The sequence below is a fragment of the Macaca fascicularis genome, chromosome 10 (assembly GCF_037993035.2).
Source record: "Macaca fascicularis isolate 582-1 chromosome 10, T2T-MFA8v1.1".
Lineage (NCBI taxonomy): Eukaryota > Metazoa > Chordata > Mammalia > Primates > Cercopithecidae > Macaca > Macaca fascicularis.
Window position 1 is genome coordinate 109,460,705 of NC_088384.1, and position 13,795 is coordinate 109,474,499.

At 43.6% G+C, this 13,795-nt stretch overlaps 1 protein-coding gene across 3 annotated transcripts in view; it reads left to right on the forward strand.

Moving 5' to 3' along the window:
* TSHZ2 (teashirt zinc finger homeobox 2) overlaps positions 1–13,795 on the forward strand; it is a 507,982-nt gene that overhangs the window by 402,537 nt on the left and 91,650 nt on the right. Inside the window, exon 3 of one of the 3 annotated variants that reach the window (XM_065523321.2) lies at positions 7,265–8,067. The exons of the other annotated variants lie outside the window; for them this stretch is intronic. The gene's annotated coding sequence lies outside the window, so the exon portion shown is untranslated. Of the gene's footprint in view, positions 1–7,264; positions 8,068–13,795 lie in introns of those variants that run through there. 3 annotated transcript variants of the gene reach the window in all.

A 13,795-nucleotide genomic window follows, 5' to 3' on the forward strand; every position in this document is an offset into this window, starting at 1 on the left:
AACTTGAACTTGAAGGTTGATGGTGGGAGAGGGTGTGTGTGTGCATATGTGTTATAAAAGGTTTATTTAAAACTATGGTAAATTCTTTCATAAGAGTGTTTCCAAAGATATGGGACTCCTACTGCAATAGAGGTGATTTTAGGTAAAATGTGAACAAAAAACAAAGGCTTTCTTATTTTAGCAGCTACAGAGTCTTATATAAAGCAAAATAAAAATATACTCAATACATCCATGATAGTATGAATTATTGCTTAGAATGAGGTAGTTTTTTAAAGTATGTTAATTTCTCTAAAAAGAATATTAAGGAAATAATTGAACATAGGGGTGACTCTCAAACATGGCAAAATTTATAAAAATTGCTTCCCAAATGGCTGAGGATTGTGAAACACTGTTGTATAGCGTAGCCAGGACTCTTTCTAACACACAATGCGAAAAGAAGGAGCTTTCATCCTTCGTTTAATAAAATCCAACAAAGACAGTAAAAAGAATAATGGGGCAGAAGGTAGGGATGAAGAATTCTCTTTTCAAGTTCAGATTATCCCAGCTGATTATCCAAGTGATCACTTTGATGATGGGATTCTGGAAAAATGAACTTCATTGCCAATACTTCATCTACAAGCAGGTAAACAGTTTTCTGCATATTTATGAAATATTTATTTTGTAATGGTTCAAGAGAATGGCAGTTTTGTACATCTCATTTTAAAAATAATAACCATTATTATTATATTATCACTATCATTTGTTTCATTAGGGAATCCTCTCTTTCCCAAAAAAACTAGAAACCACTTATAAGAAAATAGATACTATAGTAATGACTATACTGGTCTCGTCAATTCAGACTGTATTTTGAGTCCATCCTATGCAGAATCCTGCGTTTGTGATTCTAATTCAGGATCCAGCATTGTGTAGCTCTGTGACTTTGTGTGACTCATTCATCCGCGAAATCTTGGCTGTAACATCTGTAAAACAAGGATAATGATTCCCACCTCAGATTGATGATTAAATAAGAGAATGTATAAAATATATATAAAATACCAATCATGAAGTAGGTCCCCAGCACATGTAAATTGCTGCTAGTTTTCTTTTCTTTTTTTTTTTTTTTGAATATGTATATATATTTTTTAATTATACTTTAAGTTCTAGGGTACATGTGCACAACATGCAGGTTTGTTACATATGTATACATGTGCCATGTTGGTGTGCTGCACCCAGTAACTTGTCATTTACATTAGGTATATCTCCTAATGCTATCCCTCCCCACTCCCCCCACCCCACAACAGGCCCCGGTGTGTGATGTTCCCCTTCCTGTGTCCAAATGTTCTCATTGTTTAATTCCCACCTATGAGTGAGAACATGCGGTGTTTGGTTTTCTGTCCTTGCAATAGTTTGCTTAGAATGATGGTTTCCAGCTTCATCCATGTCCCTACAAAGGACGTGAACGCATCCTTTTTTATGGCTGCATAGTATTCCATGGTGTATATGTGCCACATTTTCTTAATCCAGTCTGTCATTGATGGCCATTTGGGTTGGTTCCAAGTCTTCACTACTGTGAATAGTGCTGCAATAAACATACGTGTGCATGTGTCTTTATAGTAGAATGATTTATAATCCCTTGGGTATATACCCAGTAATGGGATTGCTGGGTCAAATGGTATTTCTGGTTCTAGATCCTTGAGGAATCGCCACACTGTCTTCCACAATGGTTGAACTAGTTTACAGTCCCCCAACAGTGTAAAAGTGTTCCTATTTCTCCACATCCTCTCCAGCACCTGTTGTTTCCTGACTTTAATTGGTCTTAGTTTTCTAGACCTCGCCACTTTCTCTTCACCCCTGTCACTCACTTTAGCAGTTAGACTGTACGTCAGGTCTACTGTACATCATCCACAAAGACCTCACATACAAAAGGCAGAAAATGAACCCATTTGCTTGCCAGTAAATGTCTACCACTGCCTCTAATATCGTTTTCTGGAATCCAACTTGTATTCGCATCCTGAATCATTCATGCCTTCATTCAACGAAAATAAATGGACTGCCTCCTCTTGCCATGCACCATGCTTGCTCTCTGGTAAGGAAACCAGCAATTAAATGCATATGTCAGGTGCAATCTTCACAGAGCACAAGCTCCAGTGTGTGAAAAATATAACTTGCTTCATTTTTATCCTATAAATTAATTTAATTTCTTTCTTGGAACCCTCCTTATGTCTAGAGGGAAGAAAATACCTCAGTTACTGCAGGGTCTTGTTGGTTAATTCAAGAATTTCCCACTTGCCTTTACTTGGATTGCTTTTATGACTTAGGTAGGGACGAGTTAAGGGAGAAATTGGCGATTTGTCTGGTCCTCAGTGTTCATTTCCTCCCCATGACCTTTGGTGTCTGTGTATGGTCCCTACTGGCAGGTAGTAGGGACTGCTCTTCCTACACTGCATCCACAGAGATGTCCCCATTCCCAAATCCACAGGGTTACCTGCTGTCCCAAGACCCTGTCCCTTTGTGGGCATTGCTTTCTCTGCCAGCTGTTTCTTCTCAGTTAAACTCTGTACTTTTTTGGGGGACAAGGAAAATGTTGGCTGTTGCAAAAAGCTATTCTAAGGCTATGAAAATTGAGACAGGCTGGCTCACACCCTCCTTGCAGGTGGAATTCTGAGGGCTTCCCAGTGCTGCAAGTATGGGTCTCCCTTGCCCCTCAAACTTACCTGGGGAGTCTTTCCATGCCCTTCCTAGGTCTAACGCCACCTAGGGGTAGGCAGTCAAACTTCAGAGTTCTTTTCAGAGACTTATCCCAGTAACTTACTCTCTTGTGTTCCTGAGAGGATCTTTTTGCTCCTCAAATCCCGGCATCCCTTCCCTGCTGGTGCTGGGGTCGGGGCTAAGTAAGGATACAGGGGGGCTCAGGAAACGTTCCACCAAATCTGTTGTGATTTGGCCATGCCCTTGGCCTTTGACTCTCCAAAACCCAAAGTTCCATTCCTCTGCCCTCAGGTTCAGGTTCCTCCGTGACTATCTCCCATCCAAACACGGAACTGTCCCAGTGGTTAAAAGAACTGGAGAAAGGGGAAGAAATCAATGAAGCTGTCCCAAGATTATCCCACCATATGAGCCAACACAACACAGAGTGAAAATAGAGACCCAAAGAGAGCACAGAGCAGCTGCAAGGGGAGGTCAGACGAGAAAGAGAAGCTTCAGGATAATGACATTCAAATTGCTCTTCACGGGCCCTGGTGGCCTTTCTCAGGCACTCTGTGGCTCCCCCCGGGCCACAGTTTCCTGTCTGGATTATATCACTCAGCACTGCAGGAGACCAGGATCATATAGTTCTAAAGATGAATTAATAGTAACCGCTGCACATGTGACTGCAAAACCGCAGACTCTCATGACCAAAGAGATAACCTGGTGTGTGGGGAAGGACAGAGTCCTACGACTTGGATTTGAGACAGGACTTCTCTAGCTCCCAGTTCTACAACCTTGGCCAAGTCACTGCTCCTCTCAGCGTGCTTCCTTATCTGCAAAATGGGATACCGATCTCTCTTTTACAGGGCTTTTGCGAGACTCTCTATGAAACTACTTTCTCGGCCAGGCACAGTGGCTCACGCCTGTAATCCTAACACTTTGGGAGGCCAGGGCAGGTGGATTGCCTGAGGCCCGGAGTTCGAGACCAGCCTGGGGAACATGGTGAAACCCCGTCTCTACTAAAATACAAAAGAAATTAGCCAGGCATGGTGGCATGCGCCTGTAGTTCCCAGCTACTCGGGAGGCTGAGGCAGAATTGCTTGAACCTGGGAGGCGGAGGTTGCAGTGAGCCAAGATTATGCCACTGCACTCAAGCCTGGGCAACAAAGCAAAACTCTGTCTCGAAAAGAAAAAAAGAAAAAAGAAAGAAAGAAAGAAAAAAGAAAAAGAAAATGCTTTATCTATCAGAAAGACTACACAAATATTAGGCATCATTTTTACTGGTAGTCTGTCATCAGCCTGAATATAGTCCTAATCTTGAGATGTACCCTAGAAGTTCTTACAAATACCCTAGAAGTTCCATAGGGGTGAATAAATCCATGACTTTTATTTTGTAACTACTTGCTTGTTATTACGGGCCTGGTGTGGTGGCTCATGCTGGTAATCTCAGCAGTTTGGGAGGCCGAGAAGGGTGGATCATTTGAGGCCATGAAATCGAGACCAGCCTGGCCAATACAGCGAAACCCCATCTCCACTAAAACACAATAAAATTAGCTGGGCATGTTGGCTCATGCCTGTAATCCCAGCTACTCGGGAGGCTGAAGCAGGAGAATCTCTTGAACCCTGGAGGTGGAGGCTGCAGTGAGCTGAGATTATGCCATTGCACTCCAGCCTGGTGACAGAGTGAGACTCCATCTCCAAAAAATAATAACTATAATAATAATTGTTATTACAAAAAAAAAAGCCCTGTTTCCATTTCCTCGTAAGCACTCCATCTATTTAAGCTTGCTAATTATTTCAATCCTGGAAGTTTACCAGGATAAATGATTAACTGTTCCCTTAATATAATTTTAGGAGGTAACTAAAAAGCTAGGCTTCCCAAAGTAAGCCAGATCTTACTTTGCCAGTTTAACTTGTTCCCAAACACTCTTCCGGATGACATGTGAGGTCCACCTGGGGCTCTGCATTTCACCTTTTCGCTATTTTCGAAACCCGAAGACATAGGAATGGTGCCCAAGGAAGGCCCCCAGAGACAAAAATGCAAGACGTTGGCCAAGGGGAGGTGTGAGAGCCGATCAGATTTCCCAGGAGCTGGGAGAGGCAGAGATTTCTTCCAGAAACAGGAAAATTTATGTGGGGAGCACACAGTTGGGAGCCGTGAGCCAGTTCTTGCTTACAAATAGCAGGAAGAGACTAGACGGGGAAGAAAGGAAGACATTCATTACTGAAGGAGAGGAATGTGACTGGGACTGGAAACTCCAAAACTACAGCCCCAAATTGTTTCATGAACGAAGCCATTCACTTTTAGCCAGATTCAGACTCGTTTATTTAGATCAAACTAAGATTCGAATGCAGCAATTTTAATCATTTAATTTTTTGGTGGGGAGAGCATCATACAGTCTGTATCTTCTTTGTTTATGGCTTCACCTTGACGAGCAGTGTCTGTGACTCACGTACTGGGTTTGCCATCCATTTTCCTGATGTCTAGTCCCTGCCTGACCACTTCCCAGCTCTGTGACTTCAGCAAGGGGCCTGACCTCTCTGGGCCTGAGTTCAGTTTTACAAAATGATTGTGAGGCCTGCTTCACCCTTGAAGTTGTAAGTAAAAATGCCCCCTGACCAAAAATGAGATAAAGCAATAATGATCCAGGTGGTACCTGCATTACTTAGCATCCTCAGTGGTTTTTTTAGACATCAATGGAGGATACATCTAAGTCTACAATTAAATGATATTGTACTTTCTCATTGTAAAATACAAAGGAGTTAACCCAGATCTAGATATATGGGGAAAGCATGCCACGTGTGGTAGGAATAATATAAAAACAAGAGGCAGAAAGGAGTTAAAGCTTTCTTAAAAGGGATGTTTTTTTTTCTCTTTGGAATGTCATATTATTGACTTATGATATTTCAGCTTCTCAGAATTGGAAAATAAAGGAAAATTCAGAAGTGAGTACTGCACAGACACTGGCTAAGTATATATTTCCACCCCCACAGAAAGAAAAAGGCTAATGGAGATACTGGGGCGCCCCAAAGGAGCACTCACGCCTCCCTCCGTGTAGGAAACGCAGATCACAGCCGTCAGATGGTGAAAGGACAATGCTCCATACTAAGCAGTCACGGGAAGAATGGGAATACCATTCTCAGGCGTGGGGCGTGACAGCCTTCCTCACAATTCTTCCTTAAGAATCTTTCTCTTATCCCCTGTCACCCTGGAGATGTTTTTAAGGTCGCTGTTAGGGCTCCAGTTTTAACCCAGGGTTTCCAATCCAAGCTTTACCTGGTTAGGCAGTACTTGGTCCATGGGGAGCTTCACTTATTCATTCCATCAATTTGATTTAACTCCTTCTGAGCCAGGGACCAGGGATAAATAACCATGACGAACAAAGCCCAGGCCTGCCTGAGGCAGGAAGGAGCCTGGAACTTTCGAGAATCCGAAAAGAAAGCTGGAGAGGCTGGAGTCTAGTGAGCAAAGCAGGAGAGTGGCCCAGACAAGCCTGGAGAGGAAAGTAGAGACCAGATCACTCCAGACACAAAGATGGTGTCCCACCTCCCAGTCCGTAGGACGAGGGCGTTAGACCCATAGTCTCAGCCGCACCTTCATTTTTAAGACAGCATTCCAATCGGCTGTTCCCCCTGCCTCCAAATGAGCCTGGCTCCTCCACTGCAGAAGGCCAGGCCCTGGGTCTCACACAGTATTTAGACAGAACTCACCCCTCACCTTTTAGCATGGCCTGAGAGCCTCAACTGCAATGGCAAGGCTCTGTATTTATGTAACAAGCCCTGCTCAAGTATTTTTAGACCTACTGTTTAGAAACACACAGAGGGGGCAAGAAAGAGAATAAATATGGAAATCAAATGTAAAAACTTCTGGCTCTTGCAACTGGCTTCCTGGGGGAATTTTCCTCTGTGTTCTTTCCACTTCTTCTACTCAGCGGAATGACTGCTAGTCATTAAGGAAATCTGTGAGGAGCTCACGGTACAGGAATTGTACACCAATGCTCCCATCCTCATTTGCATATCCCATTTTTTGATTGGCAGCTGTACATGAAATGCCATATCAGTTGAAAGTATGTTGTGAGCTGGCACTAATGATCCTATGGCTCCAGGGAAACCTGCCATATTGTAATTTGGCTATCAGGCATGAAAGAAATAATTCTAAGTGCCAGGAATGCAAGACTGAATAAATGTTTCACTGCTGCAGGTTGTCAAGGGCGACACTTCTGATTTAGTATAAACGAATGCCCCGTTGCCTTTGGGGTACCGGGAGTTTGCATTGTATCTGAGCTGTGTGTATAAAACATTAGTCTAAGAAAATGGCTTCGGTGTAAGATGGGAAACAGAGGCCTGCTCCCAGAAGGCGGCGGAATGTTTACAACTAATCACTGGATGAAAGGATTTTGCTACCTTCTATAATGACAGGCAAACAGGATTTGCTTTTCCTGAGATGGAGAATAATGGTTATGTTAACTCTGCCTCGCCTAGCCTTTTTTTTTTTTTTTTTAATGAAATGCTCTTTTGTAAAGAAAATCACATCTGTTTCCTTTTATATATGAAAGGGATATAAATTCTTTTTCTTTCCCTCCCTCTGTGTGAATAGCCCGTGGTGTACCTTGGAATTAACCCTTTCAGATGTCATCGGGTTTCAGAGGTCTGGAAACACGGCCACCGCTTCCTTCTGCCTGGCTCCTGACTTCACACACCTGCCGATACAGACAGCGTCTTTAGAAGTGGGCAGCGATCACTTCCACTTGAATTTTCACTAACATCCCAAAGCCAATTCCCGGCATACCGAGCTCCACAGGATCTCGCTTTCCACCAACAAACTTCCCCTGTGTTCACTGTACACAATGTAGAAAACAGTGGTCTAAAAAGCAGTGCCTCCCTAGAAGAAATGACACTGGAAGTTTCTTCCTACCTGTGGCCTCTGTTGACCACCTGGGACCTGGCTTCAGGATCATGTTAAGATCTGTTTTATTTTCCCTTGATTCTACATGGGGATATTCTTTGAAGACGGTTTCCACCATGGACTTCCTTGCTTGGATGTCACCAAAGTAAAAGCTCGGGTACCTGTTTAGACATGACAGAACAGCAGTTACAGGAAAAGGCCATTTTTCCATTTGTTCTCTAGGCAAAGGCCAGCTGGGGTAAATCAAGACCGGGCTGGGGAGCACCTGGACCTCTTTTGCTCTCAAGTCTCGATTTGGGAAGAAACCAACCTGACACTTGGACTCCCCTCTTGAAGTGAAAACTTCATTATTGCCTCTCGCCTACAGTTGCAGTGACTCTCGGGTGGGCGTGGCAAGAGTGGGGGTGAAAATGATAACTTAAAAAATAACTAGGCCGGACACAGTGGCTCACGCCTGTAATCCTGGCACTTTGGGAGGCCGAGGTGGGCGGATTGTCTGAGCTCGGGAGTTCGAGACCAGCCTGGGCAACATGGTGAAACCCCATCTCTACTAAAATACAAAAGAAATTAGCTGGGCGTGGCAGCATGTGCCTGTAGTCCCAGCTACTCAGGAGGCTGAGGCAGGAGAATTGCTTGAACTCGGGAGGCAGAGGTTGCAGTGAGCCGAGATCATACCACTACACTCCAGCCTGGGTGACAGAGCGAGACTTTGTCTCTTAAAAGAAAAAAAAAAGATAACTAAGAGTATGGTCAGATGATCAGATGTACTCATCCCTATCAAACTGACTCAGGAAGCTCCCATCATAGCAGTCCCTTCAGTCATTCCACTGTTGCAGATTGTGTCACAGGGTTGTAATACAATACACAGATTCCATAAGAGACAGCATCTTACAACGTTTCTCTTCAGTAGGTGAAGAATTTTTAAATTGTAGGTGGAGGACACTGAAGATGCTGTTCATTCAAACTCATATTTCTTGTTCTTTCACTTAAATGACACACACATTATTGGACATTTGCTCTGTGGTGGGCTTTGGAGGTATAAAAATAAATGAGGCAGGTCCTCTGCCCTCAAGTAAGTCACAGTTAATGGGAAATATGCATCAAAACATAAAAGCAACCACATCTACTGTGATGACACAACACTGAAGGTGGGTGAAACCCACAGCCGAGAGCCTGACAGTCAGTCACAGGAGAAAACGCCAGTTGAACATAGTCGCCTCTTTAACTTTCTTCTTCTTCTTTTCTTTCATTTCTTTTTTTTTTTTCTTGAGATGGAGTCTTGCTTTGTCGCCCAGGTGACCTCGGCTCACTGCAACCTCCGCCTACCGGGTTCAAGCAATTCTCGTACCTCAGCCTCCCAAGTAGCTGGAGTTATAGACGCCCATCACCACACCTGGCTAATTTTGTATTTTTAGTAGAGATAGCATTTTTCACCACGTTGGCCAGGCTGGTCTCAAACTCCTGACCTCAAGTGATCCGCCTACCTTGGCCTACCAAAGTGCTGGGATTACAGGCATGAACCACCACACCCGGCCACCTCAATAAGTTTCAAGGACCAGCTTAAATTTAGGTTTAAATTCAGAAGGCCGTATTGTGTACCCACTACATGCCAGGTACAATATTTAGGTACTTTCCCTTACATTATGTAGTTTAATTCTCTTCCAGTGGCCGATTATTCATTGATATTAAGTTTGCAGAGGTTCAATATTAAGAAAGAATGAAGTAAACCCTGCAGGCAAGCAGGAACATACTGGAATGTGTGACCTTTTCCTCATTAGTTATGGGAGATTTTCCAAAAGTATGAATGTCTGAAAACCCAGACATCTGCAGATAGGGTCCCCTCCTAGTGTTCCTTTCTTTCAGGTAATTCCGTACTTCTCAGAACATCAGCACTTGTAAAAATGACCAAACAGAGTTAACTCTGCAATATCATTCATACCACATTCAAGGGGGATTTCAGAGATTTTCTAAGTGTAACTGGCTTATATGTAGTTTTCACTCAAGCCCAGACTTGAAGCTCAACTCCTACAAAATTGTGTCTCTATTGCTTGTTGAAAGGGTGATGTATATTCAGAGGAAATTGTGTCTAAGTCCACATTAGCCCTGAAAGAGGGGTGGTCATGGAAGACTTCATTGAGGTGGTGATTTTCCAGAATGCATGAATTAGGAGAGGAAATTCCAGGCAGAGTGGCCAAGACTAGCAAATGCTAGGAGGAGGTGACAGAGTATGGCCGGCTTTGGGGTGAAAGACTAGAAGAAAAGTAGTGGCAGAAGGTGAAGTTAGAATAGTGGGCGGGTGGCCATGCTCTGCTGCTTGATTTTATTGGGTTGCCCACCCACTTGCTTTGAGATCTCCAGACCTGTGGTTTTCAACAGGGAGATGACTTGGCCCCCCAGGGACATTTGACAATGTCTAGAGCCATCTTGGTTGTCACAGTTAAGGAAGGGGTCCCACTGGCGTCTAGTGAGTAGAGGCCGGGAAAGCTGCTAAATATCCTACAATGCCCAGGACCATCCCCCACATCAAAGAATTGTCTGGCCTGAAATGTCAATAGCACTGAGGTTGAAAAGACTTTTCTAGACCATGGCCACTTGTTTTCATGCTGTTCTGGTGTCATGGAGGTAAATGCAAAGCAAGTTTAAACTTTGTGTGTTGGAATACGGATGCCTCAGCACAAATATTTATTTGGAATTCCTGTTCCTTTTGAGCCAGGGAATAGGGTGGGGAGGCAGTGGAGAGAGCGACTTTAGAGAGAAATATTAACCTTGCAAATGTGCGCATTTTCAATTCACATCCTAGTGACAGGCTACAACTTGTAATCAGTATAAAATGATTTTCCGGGAGAGTAAATGCTTATTTTCACTGTCTTGATGTTGGCACTGGATTACTTGGTATTAATCCCAAGGTGACACAGTCACATTTGGAAGCCGTGAGATTTATTTGGATGTCTCGTGGGGCCAGGGGCAGCCTTCATTTTACATCCTTGATCTTGGATAATTTAAATAATAGAGCTGCTTTTCTGTATACACTAGCAGTGTGAAAAGGAAGTTATTCACCCAGGACTTATTCCAAGAGCCACGGAAAGCCAGGGAAGGAAGAAGAGAGGATAAGAATGTCTCCATATTTATTGTCATCTCCAAGCTTAACAGCAGCAACTATTATTACAACAAATGGTGAACACTTATTAGATACCAACTGTGTGCCTTCTTCCCTGGCACAAGAAAGCAAGAAATCTAAGAGCTTGTACCCACTTGCTCCATTGTACATAATAATGGCCTCTTCTCTTGCATGTGCCCCTGCCATGAGACTATGCTTGCTATAATTAGTAGTGAGTCGAGACTAGGGTTGCTGCCAAATATCCTACAATGCACAGGACAGCCCCCCATGATGAAGAATTATTTGACCTGAAACGTCAGTAGTACCAGGGTTGAAAAAGGCTTCTCTGGACAAATTCCATCACTATTACCTCTTATGCATAACTCTCTTCTAGAGCAGAGGCCAGCAAAAAAGTTTTTTTATTTTTTTGTTTCACTTTAAATTCTGGGATACATGTGCAGAATGTGCAGGTTTGTTACATAGGTATACATGTGCCATGGTGGTTTGCTGCACCCATCAACCCATCATCTCCATTAGGTATTTCTCTTAATGCTATCCCTCTCTCAGCCTCCCACCCCCTGACAGGCCCCAGCGTGTGATGTTCCCCTCCCTGTGTCTGTGTGTTCTCATTGTTCAACTCCCACTACTGAGTGAGAACATGCGGTGTTTGGTTTTCTGTTCATGTGATAGTTTGCTTAGAATGATGGTTTCCAGCTTCATCCATGTCCCTGCAAAGGACATGAACTCATCCTTTTTTATGGCTGCATATTACTCCATGGTGTGTATGTGCCAGATTTCCTTATCCAGTCTATCATTGATGGGCATTTGGGTTGGTTCCAAGTCTTTGCTATTGTGAACACTGCCTCAGTAAACATACATGTGCATGTGTCTTTATAGTAGAATGATTTATAATCCTTTGGGTATATACCCAGTAATGGGATTGCTGAGTCAAATGGTGTTTCTGGTTCTAGATCCTTGAGGAATGGCCACAATGTCTTTGACAATGGTTGAACTACTTTACACTCCCACCAACAGTGTAAAAGCATTCCCATTTCTCCACGTTCTCTCCTGCATCTGCTGTTTCCCGACTTTTTAGTAATTGCCATTCTAACTGGTGTGAGATGGTATCTAACTGCGGTTTTGATTAGGCCAGCAAAATTTGTTAAGGGATCAGAGAGTAAATATTTATAGCTTTGCAAGCCATACGGCTTCTTTGGCAACTACTGAGCTCTGATGCAATGTGAAGCAGCCATAGACAATATGTAAACAAGAGCGTGGGACTGTTGTGTTCCAATAAATCTTTATTTACAAAAACAGGCAGCTGGGCCAGATTTGTCCTGGAGGTTCTAATTCATCAGCTCCTGATTGACAGTATCTGCGACAATTTTTTTTTTTTTTTTTTCTATACAACCACAGCTCACTGTAGCCTCAAACTCTAGTGCTCAAACGATCCTTCCACTTCAGCCTCCTAAAGTGCTGGGATTGCAGGCATGAGCCACCATGCCCAGCCCAGTGTACTATTTTAAAGACATTCCTTCTGAATATTTAAGCAATGGTATTAAGAATGATAAAATAGCCGAGCACGGTGGCTCACGCCTGTAATCCCAACACTTTGGGAGGCTGAGGTGGGTGGATCACCTGAGGTCAGGAGTTTGAGACCAGCCTGGCCAACATGGTGACACCCTGTCTCTACTAAAAATACAAAAATTAGCCAGGCATGGTGGTGGGCGCCTGTGATCCCAGCTACTGGGGATGCTGAGGCACAAGAATTGCTTGAACCTGGGAGGCAGAGGTTGCAGTGAGCTGAGATGGTGCCACTGCACTCCAGCGTGGCTGACAGAGAGACTTTGTCTCAAAAACAAAACAAAACAAAAGAATTAGTAATTCTACATCTCTGAATCTAGTCCTAAGAATATCTTTGGCTTTGCACACATAAATTTTTGCACAAACATGTTCACTGTGGTGATACTTACAATAATAAAGACATGGAGGTAATTTTATTGGTCAATGATAGGGCATCAGAAAAATCTTGTTCTGTGATGGAGCAATGGAATATTGGGCAGTCTTCGAAAGTTATCATTCTAGGCCAGGTGCAGTGGCTGACACCTGTAATCCCAGCACTTTCGGAGGCCAAGGCAGGTGGATCACCTGAAGTCAGGAATTTGAGACCAACCTGACCAATGTGGTGAACCGCGTCTCTACTAAATACAAAAAATTAGCTGGGTGCGGTGACGCATGCCTGTAATCCCAGCTACTTGGGAGGCTGAGGCAGGAGAATCGCTTGAACCTGGGAGGCAGAGGTTGCAGTGAGCTGAGATTGCGCCACTGCACTCCAGCCTGGGCAACACAGCAAGACTCTGTCTCAAAAACAAACAAACAAACAAAAATGAAAGTGATCATTCTGAAGGGTTTTCATGGTGTACTTAAGATGTAATGTTAAGTCAAGAAAAGTGAGATAGAAATTGTGCCAACAGTTTTGTAGCAATTAAGTGTAAATTCACATTGCATGGAAAAAGAGTAGGAGGAAATATACCAAATTGTGAAGTATGGTGAGGCTATGGACTGACTTTTCTTAAATTTAATTCCAACATGGATTTTTTTTTAAGCATTGTATTCATTCTTTTTTGTTTTTTTAAAAAACTTCATCTATATTTCTTTGGGGTACCTATGCAGCTTTGTTACATGGGTAAATTGCGTGTCTTGGGGTTTTGGTGTACAGATAATTTTGTCGCCCAGATAATCAGCATAATAACGCAAAAGTCATTTTTCTTTTTTTTCTTGAGACAGAGTCTTGCTCTGTCACCCAGGCTAGAGTGCAGCGGCATGATCTGGGCTCACCGCAATCTCCACCTCCCGGTTTTAAGCAATTCCCCTGCCTCAACCTCCCGAGTTGCTGGCATTACCACGCGCACCACCATGCCCAACTAGTTTTCGTATTTTTAGTAGAGAGGTTTCACCATGTTGCCCAGGCTAGTCTCGAACTCCTGGCCTCAAGTGATCCGCCCACCTCTGCCTCCCCAGGTGCTGGGATTACAGGCAAGCCACTGCACCTGGCCCAATAGGTGGTTTTTCAGTCCTCACCCTCCTCCCATCCTCCACCCTCAAATATGCCCCAATGTCTGTTG